The sequence below is a fragment of the Jatropha curcas genome, chromosome 8 (assembly GCF_041381405.1).
Source record: "Jatropha curcas cultivar XTBG-Jc1 chromosome 8, XTBG_Jcur_1.0, whole genome shotgun sequence".
NCBI lineage: Eukaryota > Viridiplantae > Streptophyta > Magnoliopsida > Malpighiales > Euphorbiaceae > Jatropha > Jatropha curcas.
Genome location: NC_143158.1, coordinates 23,061,740 through 23,073,948, shown reverse-complemented (window position 1 = coordinate 23,073,948; position 12,209 = coordinate 23,061,740). Strand labels below are relative to the sequence as shown.

General features: G+C 31.5%; 1 pseudogene across 1 annotated transcript; it reads left to right on the top strand.

The window, feature by feature from the left end:
• Positions 1 to 5,697: 5,697 nt before the first annotated feature.
• On the top strand, positions 5,698 to 9,410 carry LOC119370477 (uncharacterized; annotated as a pseudogene). The gene is made up of 5 exons (XR_016322112.1): positions 5,698 to 6,052; positions 6,141 to 6,296; positions 6,462 to 6,527; positions 7,167 to 7,319; positions 7,434 to 9,410. The product of XR_016322112.1 is annotated as an uncharacterized LOC119370477 (transcript).
• Positions 9,411 to 12,209: the final 2,799 nt, after the last annotated feature.

The following is a 12,209-nucleotide window of genomic DNA, read 5'->3' as shown; positions in this document are numbered from 1 at the left end:
TATATTATACAGGGATTTCTTTCGATCCAACCCATAAAAGAAACTGAAAAGTTCCTATTCATGGGAAACAGAATGAAGGCACGAATAGAAGGAATTGGGACTTATAGATTGATCCTGGACACTGGTTATTATCTGGATCTTGAAAAGTGTCTCTACGTTCCTAAATGTGCCAGAAATCTAGTTTCTGTAGGGAGGTTGGATAATTTTGGTTTCAGTTTTAAGATTTGTAATGGTGTTTTTTCATTATACAAACTTAAGTACTATTATGGTTCTGGTACTTTGATTGATAGTTTGTATCGTTTTAATCTTGATGCTGAATTTATTGAATCCTGTTTAATGTTGAACACAATATAGGTATTAAACGTAGTGCACATAATGAATGTTCTGCTTTCTTGTGGCATCAAAGGTTAGGTCACATATCCAAAGAAAGGATTTTGAGGTTAGTGAAAGGTGGAATCTTACCTCAATTGGATTTCACTGACTGGGATGTGTGTATAGATTGCATTAAAGGTAAGCAAACTAAGCACATATTAAAGAATCCAGCCACAAGAAGCAGTGAATTGCTTGAACTTATACACACTGATATATGTGGCCCTTTTGATGTTCCCTCTTGGGGTGGTGAAAAAATATTTTATTACCTTTATCGATGATTTCTCACGGTACGGTTATGTATATTTACTGCATGAAAAGACTCAATCAGTGGATGTCCTTGAGATATTCATTAATGAGGTAGAAAGGCAGTTAAATAGAAAAGTTAAAGTGGTGAGATCTGATAGAGGTGGTGAATATTATGGTAAATTTAATGAAAATGGACAATGTCCAGGTCCATTTGCAAAGTTCCTTGAAAGTCGTGGCATTTGTGGGCAATACACAATGCCAGGTACACCTCAACAGAATGGTGTAGCTGAAAGGCGGAATCGTACTCTTATGGAAATGGTTAGGAGTATGCTAAATAATTGTATTGTACGTTTATCATTATGGATGTATGCATTAAAGACTGCTGCATATTTACTTAATAGGGTTCCTAGTAAGGCAGTTCACTAAGACCCCTTATGAACTGTGGACGGGAAGGAAACCTAGTCTGAGGCATCTTCATGTTTGGGGTTGCCCAGCGGAAGTAAGGATATATAATCCACATGAAAAGAAGCTTGATGCTAGAACGGTTAGTGGATTTTCATAGGATATCCTGAAAAGTCAAAGGGTACAGATTTTATTGTCCTAATCATAGTACGAGAATTGTTGAGTCTGGTAATGCTCGGTTTATTGAAAATGGCCAAATTAGTGGGAGTAGTGAACCACGTAAGGTGAATGTGCAAGAGATTCAGATTGAAAATCCAACTCAGATGGATTTTCCTAATGTCTCTTCTTCGGTTGTTGTTCCACTTGTTGTATCACGGTTTAACAACATGGTTGAACAACAAAACAACATTCCAAACCCACAAAATGACCATATAAATGATGAACCAGCAAATAATGAACAATTCATGAATGATCAAGTGGTTTCATAAGAAATAGCATTACGAAGGTCACAAAGGCAAAGAAGACCAGCTATTTCTAGTGATTATGTGGTTTACTCACTTGAGCATGGATGTGAATTGAGCATTGATAAGGATCCAGTCTCTTTCCAGAAAGCCATGGAATGTGATAATTCTGAAAAGTGGTTTAATGCCATGAAGGAAGAAATGCAATCAATGAGTGACAATCAAGTCTGGGATTTAGTCGAGTTGCCTGAGGGGTCAAAACAAGTTGGTTGTAAATGGGTTTTTAAGACCAAACGGGACTCTAAGGGCGACATGAAAGATATAAGGCCAGACTTGTTGCTAAAGGTTACACTCAGAAGGATGGCATTGATTATAAAGAGACATTTTCTCCAATTTCCAAAAAGGACTCTTTAAGAATTATTTTGGCTTTGGTGGCTCATTATGATCTAGAGCTTCACCAAATGGATGTAAAGACAGCCTTTCTTAATGGTGACTTAGAGGAGGAAGTATATATGGACCAACCAGAGGGGTTTGTGGTCACAGGAAAGGAAAACTTAGTGTGTAAGTTAAAGAAGTCAATATATGGACTTAAGCAAGCTTCCCGTCAATGGTATCTTAATTTCAATAATACCATCACTTCATATGGTTTTATAGAAAACACTGTTGATCGGTGTATTTATATGAAGGTCAGTGGGAGCAAGCTCATTATGTTAGTCCTATATGTTGATGACATTCTTCTTGCTGCAAATGATGTTGGGTTGTTGCATGATGTAAAGGGTTTTCTCTTTAAGAACTTTGAAATGAAAGATATGGGAGAGGCATCCTTTGTGATTGGAATAGAAATATTCCGTGATAGATCACAAGGACTGTTAGGATTGTCTCAAAGAGCTTACATTGATAAGGTATTAGAGAGATTCAGAATGGAAAAATGCTCCGCAGGATTAGTTCCAATTCAGAAAGGAGATAGGTTCAGCGAAATGCAATGTCCTAAAAATGATTTGGAACGTAAAGAGATGGAGTCTATTCCATATGCGTCAGTGGTTGGGAGCTTAATGTATGTTCAGACATGTACTCGACCGGATATTAGTTTCGCCGTAGGAATGTTAGGGCGATATCAAAGTAATCCCGGGATGGACCATTGGAAAGCTGCAAAGAAAGTACTTAGATATTTACAAGGTACTAAGGATCATATACTCACTTATAGAAAGTCCAGCCATCTAAAAGTGGTGGGATACTCGGATTCAGACTATGCCGGTTGTGTAGATTCGAGAAAGTCTACATTTGGCTACTTGTTTCTTCTAGCTGGAGGAGCAGAATCATGGAAAAGTGGAAAGCAGTCTGTCATTGCTACTTCCACTATGGAGGCTGAATTTGTGGCATGCTTTGAGGCCACTGTTCATGCATTGTGGTTGCGGAACTTTATCTCAGGTCTAGGCATTGTCGACAGTATAGCTAGACCGTTGAGAATTTACTGTGATAATTCCGCAGCTGTCTTCTTCTCTAAGAATGATAGGTACTCTAAGGGTGCAAAGCACATGGATTTAAAGTACCTATCTGTGAAAGAAGAAGTGCAAAAACACAAAGTGTCAATTGAGCATATCGGTACTGATCTGATGATAGCGGATCTGCTAACTAAAGGCTTACCGCCCAAAATCTTCATTGGCCATGTTGATAGGATGGGCATTATAGATAAGTCCTTGTTAGCATGATGTTTAAACTTGTATATATATATATATATATATATATATATATATATATATATATACATATGGTTGTTTTGCTCATATTATTGTGACACTTGGGAATTCAATTAAAGATGTGTTTTGCTTATTTATGTGTTATCCACATTATAGATGTATACAATAATGGTTTGAGTGAGATAACAATAACAGTTGAGTGTAACAATGTATTGTTTGTTGAATAGTTTCTCCATTAAAGTTTTATGAATTGAAGTGATCTGTGATATATGGAAGGAATCATGTCGATTAATGACTTGTGACCGCCATAATCCGATCATCTTAATTCTAATTAAGGTAAACATGATAGATTCAAGAAATGCACATGGGCCAAATGGGAGATTGTTAGATTATTTAATAATCTATATGTGGCCCATGTGATTAAAGGGCTGGTTCTAATTAAGGTGGCCCAAGATGATGATTATTGGGCTTAATGGATAAAAGCTAGTTAGGGTTTTAATACCCTTCCTCTGCCTTATAAAAGACAAAGGAATCAACAGATTAGGGTTAACACAGAAACAAGAGAGTGTGACGGCTACCTCAAACACATACGGAGATAGTTTGTTTGAGAGAGCTCATAAAAGAAACTCCCGCAGCTGTTGATTATTCTCTGACCATTAAGAGAGCACTTACGGACAAAAGGCCAGAGTGAAGAAACGTAGATTTGCTGTTACGGTGACAATCGAATTGCCCCAACGAGGTAACCCATAACATAGATCTGCCGTTATGGATCAAGATACGCTTCCGATTATTGTATATTCTTGTCAAACAAATTCTATGAACAATAGATCTGGGCTATATTAAAGATTATTTAACAAGAAGATATATGCATTTATTGATTAATTGGGTCTAAAAAATGAAAAAGTATGGAAATAAATCAAATTAATGAAAAAAATTACCAATTAATATTTTTGTATATAAATCAATGGTACATCAATTTTATATATTAAAAAATTAACTATTCAAATTATTTATAATTATGTTTTTTTTTTAAAAACGCAATGAAAAACTCATATTAAGTTTTTTTATATAATTAAAAAAATTAATTTAAGAAATTTTTTAAATAAATAATTATTTAAGTTATGGCAAGAATGTAATTAAAGAATAATAAAAGGGTTAAGTGAAAAAGTGGATAAAATAATATAAGAAGAATATTAAAAATTTTATATTTTAAAAATTTATTATTAAACATAAGAAATGCATAAAATAATAAATCGTAATAGTCACCTATGACTAGTAGTGATGGTCGACTCTAGCTGGTAGCAATGATAGTGGCCGATGACTGGTGATGGTGACTACCGTTAATTAATAAATTAAAAAAGATTATAATAAGTTTACCAATATACTAAAAATGTTTTCCACCCTTGAAAATGAAATGTCATTTTCTTAAAATGGTAATTTTCCTTTGAGAAGGAAAATATTTTCTATTGACTAATTTTCCTGAGCAGCCCAAATATGAAAAAAATCTGAAAAATATTTTTTAGACAAATTATATCTCGAAAACAAATAGAGCCTTGATATTCCTTTTCATTTAAGACCTATTAAATATTTACTTTTTGCTACCACAGCTTAGATAATTATAGTAAACTTTTCATTGTTAATTAGCGGTAGCCCCATACTTAGGTATTTAGAGATTTACATGTTTTTCTATAGAAATAATGTGAATGGAAGACTTAAAATTAAAGGAAGACTTCTTTGTTATTATGACAACTATAAGTCAAGTAAACCAAATAATACTTTTGCTTGACCTATATCAACAATTGACATTGCAACCACTTAAATATTGACTACATTAACCAATCAGGTAGTGGTCTAGTTGGTCTTCTCACTTTTGTGAGGAGTAGGAGCTCTTGAGTTCAAGTCCTCTCAACCATAATAATTTTAACCAATTTGGTGGGTCAAGGGGATGGCTTGTTTTCACCAATTCGGTGAGTCAAGAGGAGTTGTGTTATTTCGGCTCATAAAAGCCTCCAATGAATTAAAAAAAAATATTGAATATAAAATTTATAAATTTATTTAATTAATTTACACCTTAAATTTACAATTTACAATTTCAAAATTTGTAAAAAAAAAATTTTTTCAAAATTTGTAAATTAATTTACAATTTACACCTTAAATTTGTAAAAAAAAATTTCAAAATCAAGAACTAACGAGAGAATAGAATTTCAAAATGGAGGCCTCTCATTGATTTCTCAAATTTTAATTTTTTTCAATTTATAAAGTATATAAAAAAATTAGAATGGTTAAATTTTAGGAGTCAAAAATATTAAAAAAAAGAGTTTTTATAGAATGGTTAATTTAACTTTCTGTAATTTTTTTAATTAAAATATAAAAATGTAATTGGATGGATGGAGGAAACTTCGCTGAAGGATTCCCCAACGTGCATTTACTTTGCAACACTTTTTTCACGTCATGGACCATTTTGCTACTCCTCTCTCTATATATAACAAGCTAGAGCGAGTTGAAGATAAGTATTAAAAATGGATATAATTAAGAGGTATTGTTGGATATTAGTGATTTTATTCTTCTTAAAAGAGAGTTGTGATGGCTGTTTAGAGGAAGAAAGAGTTGCACTCTTGCAAATAAAGTCTTCCTTCAATTCTTCTTTTTTTGATTATTCTTCTTGGAGGATAGATAGTGTTGCCTGTTGTAATTGGACAGGCATTGAGTGTGATGAAATTACTAGTCGAGTTACAAAACTCGACCTTTCATTCCAGAGGGATTGGTCTTTACGGAATGATTTTTACCTAAATGCCTCTTTGTTTCTTCCATTCCAACAATTGAAGTATCTTTATTTACTAGAAAATAGTATAGCTGGCTGCGTTAAGAATGAAGGTCCTTTTATCCCCATATATTTATTATAATTATGATTCAAAATAATTAAATTTATGTACATTTTTAAAATGCTCTTTCATATATGCAGGTTTTGAAAGGTTGTCAACACTTTCTAATTTGGAATTTCTTGATTTGGGAGAGAATCCATTTAACAATAGTATCTTATCATCGATGGGTGGTCTTTCATCTTTGAAATACTTATATCTATCTGGCAATAGATTGGAAGGAATAATTAATATGCCAGGTGATAACTTCACTTTTTTTTTTTTTTTTTCCATTTTGCCTCAAATTATTAACAAGAGGCAGCAGAATCGAAGGCTTTAATTATTAATTTGAAGGACTAACTTTTTCTTTTCGTCTCAAACTATTAACAATATATATGTACACTGACATGTGTTGAGATGTGCAGAATTAAATAATTTGATAGAATTGGATATGAGTGGCAATGAAATCAAAGGCTTCAATTCTTACCATGGTACAATATATTTTTGTTTTCTTATTTACTAATATCTAACAGTTTTGATCTCTTAATTAACAACTTTCTATTATTCCTCAAAAGTGTTTTGATCTGCTTTGGGTGTTTCTTTCCTCAGGACTCTATATGATTTCAAGTAATTTAATTTAAAATTTATGTAATTCTAGTTTTACTTTCTTATTAAGCCGAATTACGTACCTCAAGACTCTATATCTAAGTGAAAGTAATTTGTTTCTCAATGCTTATTAAATATTCATTTGGTGTTTCATAAAAATAATGTGAATGCAAGACTTAGTGTTACAACAACAAGTCCATAAACCAAATGATAAGATTGCTTGACCTAGACCACAAACAAACAAACAAATATAACAGTTTTTGAAAAACAACTTATAGTAAGGGTTGATGTGACACATCACACATCACATTTTGGAAGACTTTTTTTGTAAACGATTATCTTTATACGAATATTAAATTACGTAATTTTATGGTTCTAATATGAAAATTTTTGCAATATAAGGGTTGGCTTAGCTCGAATTTTGAGAGGAAATATTTTTTTTTCTAAAAAAAAAATAATCAAGAACTAACGAGAGAATAGAATTTCAAAATGAAGGCCTCTCATTGATTTCTCAAATTTTATAGGTTTACTTAATTTCAAAAATTTGGAGTATTTGGACTTGAGTGATTCTGCTATCAACAATAGCTTTGGTCTACAAGACATTGGAATGATGAGACATCTCAAAACTTTATTATTACCTGGTTGTGGACTTACTGGACCCATACCTACTGATCAAGGTATGTTCAGCAATATCTGGCTCTCCCTTGTATCATCTCTTTCAAATAAATTAGAATTGTAACTAACCAAAGGTTTTTTTTTTTCTTTTTTGTTGCAAAATTTCAAATATTCAGGTCTTTGCAAATTGAAGTTTCTGCAAGAGCTAGATATAAGTCACAATTATCTCAATGGTAGTTTGCCATGGTGTCTAGCAAATTTGACATCCCTCAAAAGATTCTCTCTCTCTAATAATAGCTTTATTGGAGACATTGCTTCATCTCCTCTTAGGAGATTAACATCCCTTGAATATCTAGATCTCTCTGATAATCTCTTCCAAATCCCAATCTCACTCTCTCTATTTTTCAACCATTCAAATCTCAATTTTTTGGATTGTCAACTGAACACCATATATGCCATAACAGAGGCTCATAATTTCACTCCAAAGTTTCAGTTAGAGATTCTCTACTTGTCTGGCCATGGATATGGTAGTGGAGAAATTCCCAAGTTCCTCTATCATTAGTATAATCTGCAATATGTTGATCTATCAAACAATAAAATAAGAGGAGAGTTTCCATTCTGGTTATTAGGCAACAACACAAAACTAAACGTACTTAATTTGGCCAACAATTCTCTTTTAGGGCCATTCCAGTTACCTATTCATTCTCCTCCGAATTTGCAAGTCTTGGATATTTCTGACAATAGTCTGTATGGATCCATCCCAAAAAAAATCGGGACACATTTGTCAAAATTAGTGGATTTAAACATGAGGGGAAATGATTTGATTGGGAATATTCCCCCTTCATTTGGAAACATGAGCTTTTTGGAAAGTTTGGACTTATCTGACAATAGATTGTCAGGAAGTATACCTGAGCAATTGATCGTAGGTTGTATCTCATTATATGAACTCAAACTTTCAAACAACACTTTGCAAGGACAGATATTTTCCAAAAATGTTAATTTGGAATCTCTTGAATGGTTACAATTAGATGGCAATTTATCTAATGCAACTTCATTGAGTATATTGGATGTCAGTGATAACCATCTCTCTGGAAGCATCCCAAAATGGATGGGAAATATGTCTTCTCTTGAAATTTTAGATCTTTCACTAAACAATATTTCTGGAAGCTTACCATCCAATTTTTGCCCTTCGAAAATAGAAGAAATTCACTTGTCAAAAAATAAACTGCAAGGATCTTTGAGTGATGTATTTAATGTTGACTCTCCATTACTTATGTTAGATCTTAGCCACAATAACTTAATAGGAAAAATTCCAATGAGGATTGCCAACAATTCTAATTTGAGGTACATTCAGTTAAGTAGCAATCATTTGGAGGGTGGAATTCCAACTCAGTTATGCAACTTATATAACTTAAGCTTGATTGATCTCTCTCATAATAATCTTTCTGGTCCTATTCTCCCTTGTCTGAGACTTAGTAGTGATTGGTCTAAACAACATGAATTTGAAAATGCTTCCTTTATCATTAGGGTTCTTCCTCGTGACTCACAACCTTTGGAGTTTACAAACAAGAATGGATTCTATTCTTATCAACCAAGCACACTCCAATATTTCTCGGGGACTGATCTTTCTTGTAATAATTTTTCTGGAGAGATTCCATTTGAAATTGGAGATCTTGATACAATTCAAATGTTAAATCTATCACACAATAGTTTGACCGGATCAATTCCACAAACATTTTCAAATTTGAGGCAAATCGAGAGCTTAGATCTTTCTTACAACAATTTGGAGGGGGAAATTCCTTCTCAAATTACTCAATTACATTTTTTAGAAGTTTTCAGTGTAGCACACAACAACTTATCTGGTAAGACACCTACAAGAGTTGCACAATTTGGAACATTTGATGAAGGCAGCTATGAGGGAAATCCTTTCCTCTGTGGATGGCCACTGCCAAAAGCTTGTTATGCAACAATACCTTCATCACCAAAGCTTGATATCCACCAATTGTTATTACTTTCTTGTTGACAATATTCCTTACTTATTTAAGTTTGGAGTTTCATAAGATTGTATATTATGTTTCTACATTGTCTATGGTTCATAATTCATAGTGTAACTCTTATGAATAATGAAATGTAAGGTAAATTATAAATTTAAATTGCATTTTTTTTTAGAATAACAAATTTAAACTATGTTTCTTTATTTTCTTTTAAACATATTGGAGAGGTAAATAGATTTTGCAAAAATAAAACTTATATTTTAAATATGACTAGTATTTAAAAATGTGTGGTGCATGTTTGTAAGTACTCATTATTAATTTAATAATTTTTTTACAATTTTTATTATTTACCAAGAATTATGTTCATTATTATTTTATTTTTTAAAAAATAAATTTAATATAATAATTAATAACAAATAACATTGATAATATATAATAATATTAATATTAAATAAAATTAATATATTAACAATTGATGATAATAATAAATCGTTCGATGAATGTTCGGGGTACACTTGATACCGAAATCCTCAATAATGAAAGTATATATATATATATATATATATATATATATATATATATATATATATATATATATATATATACTTCTACAATAGGACATAATTTAAAATTTTTAATTGGTACACTATTAAATTTAAATTTTCTATTTTATTAAATTTATAATTATTTTGTATGCTTTATTTTATTTATTAAAATAAGAAACCAGTGTAACCAATCAAATTGAATTACTTTTATTTTTTCAACTAATGATATCAAAAGCTTTAAAGATATTTTTGTCGATCCATAAATTTAGTATGAATATTTTTATCAATTCTAATATTTCTCTTCTTATTTCGACTTTTATATAATCCCTTTATTCCATTTTAATTGCAATATTTGATATTTTCAAAACAATTAAGAAAATGATTGGAATATATTGATTTTCTAAAAATATATAGTAGAATACCTAAATTGGCCTTCTTAAATTAAAAACTCTCCATCTTTTTTTAGATAAATAGGAGGCCCAATGGACCGAAATAATGTTGTGGGCTATTTCATCTCCCTGTTCACTTTTTTTTTTTTTTTTATGATTTTATAATTCAAATACCCTCTTAGCACTCGTAATTCTCTCTGCTTTTCTAAGGGTGGATTTTAATCAAACACTTGATGGGCAGAAAATTATAAAAATCCAAAAGATCTCTTTTAAATTTTTTGTGGTCTGTATTGTTGTGAGCTTCTGATTGAGTTGGAAGACCCTTAGAGGAATCATATCACTTGCTATTACATTTTGTATGTATAATGTCAATTTGATTTAAAATAGGAAAATGAGTAAACAAAGAAATATAGAGTAAATGTAAAATGTTTTAACCAGTGAACCAATTGTTGCTTAATGGAAGAAAGTTGCAGAAAACCAAATTCTGTTTGGATTTATTTTTAAATATAGTTTTAAAACTTTTTTTTATAATCACAAAATTTTCTTTTAACCGGAGAAGGTGTCCAGTTTATTTTTTAATTTATTTAAATTTCATAGAAAATGAAAACATAAAGGAAAAAGTTAAATTTTTGGATGGAAGGAAGTGTTCAATGGGACAATATTAATTTTATAAATTAAATTCCAATTTTATAAAGATTGTTCATTAAATTTCAATGTTAATTATTATTGAGAGGTGAAATGGGATATCCGATAAGGATCTCTTCTCCCTTAATTAAAGATATCAAGATCGAGCCCTCGATATAGAATTCCTTTAAGCACTTATGGAAAGAGATATGAATATGGATTGCATACTAAATGATTAAAAACCAAAAAGACTCAATTCCGGATTGATCTCTAAAGTTTAACTCTATTTAATCATTCATCTAAAATAATATTATTTTCACATTTAAGTGAGAGACTAAACATTAACTCAATACTAAATGAGAAACTAGGTAATATCATGAAAAAGGCATACATAAACTCAGTGTATGACCCATTTATATACCAAATCAATTACAAAGTCTTTTGGCTCAAATAAAATATTTCTGATCATACATTAAAAAAAAATAGTAATATTTTTTTAAAAATCATTTTTTGATTAGCTTGTATATTGGACCGCTCATATGCTGGGTGTAGACAAATATTTTTCTAGTATCACTATATTAAATCTAAAGGATTTATTTGGTAAACACATTGATTTATCCTTAAATTTTTAAATTTAAAGTAGTGTATTAAAAAAAAATAGAGAGAAAAGTAATTAATTTTGACAAAATATAGGGACAATATTATAATTTTCCCCATATTAAAGCACCAAGATTAGGGTAGTACTTTCATTTGAGCAAACTAGATAACTTATCATTTAAATTTAATTTTTATAGAAAAAAAGAATATACCAAACGTTTTGCATGTACTATACGAGATGCAGAGGAGAACCTCCTATACTCGTTAAGGACCAGCACCTTTATTCGTGAAGGACCAGACCCTGGGCCACCAATTTCGGTAAGGCAACTCTTTGAACACTTCTCAGACTTTATTTTAAATTCAGGAGTCTCCCAATGAGGCTTCCAGCTATTCGAAATATCATTAGGGATGTATTTAGGCTTTTTCTTTCACCGTTTACCAAGCATGCCCCTATAGCGTTTGTTAAGGATTAATTGTAAATAGAACTCTATTAGGAGTTAGATTCCTAATAGGTTTATAGTATCTTGTATGTGTATATATATGTGTCCCTATTGATGAATCAAATACAGAAAAATATTTTCCCACATTAAATCTACATGGTATCAGAGCATGTGGCTCTTTAAACTTGACTTTTGCCGTTTGCATAGAAAATTCCGGCGTTCCCTCAAAATCCGGTCACCGGATTTCCTGCGCGTGGTGGCTGTCAGTGTTGGTGACTGTTCTAGGGTCACTTTTTTGTCTCACCGCCCACTCCAAGAGTTGCTCCAGCTGCCGACCGGTCTTCCCCCAAAATCCGGTCACCG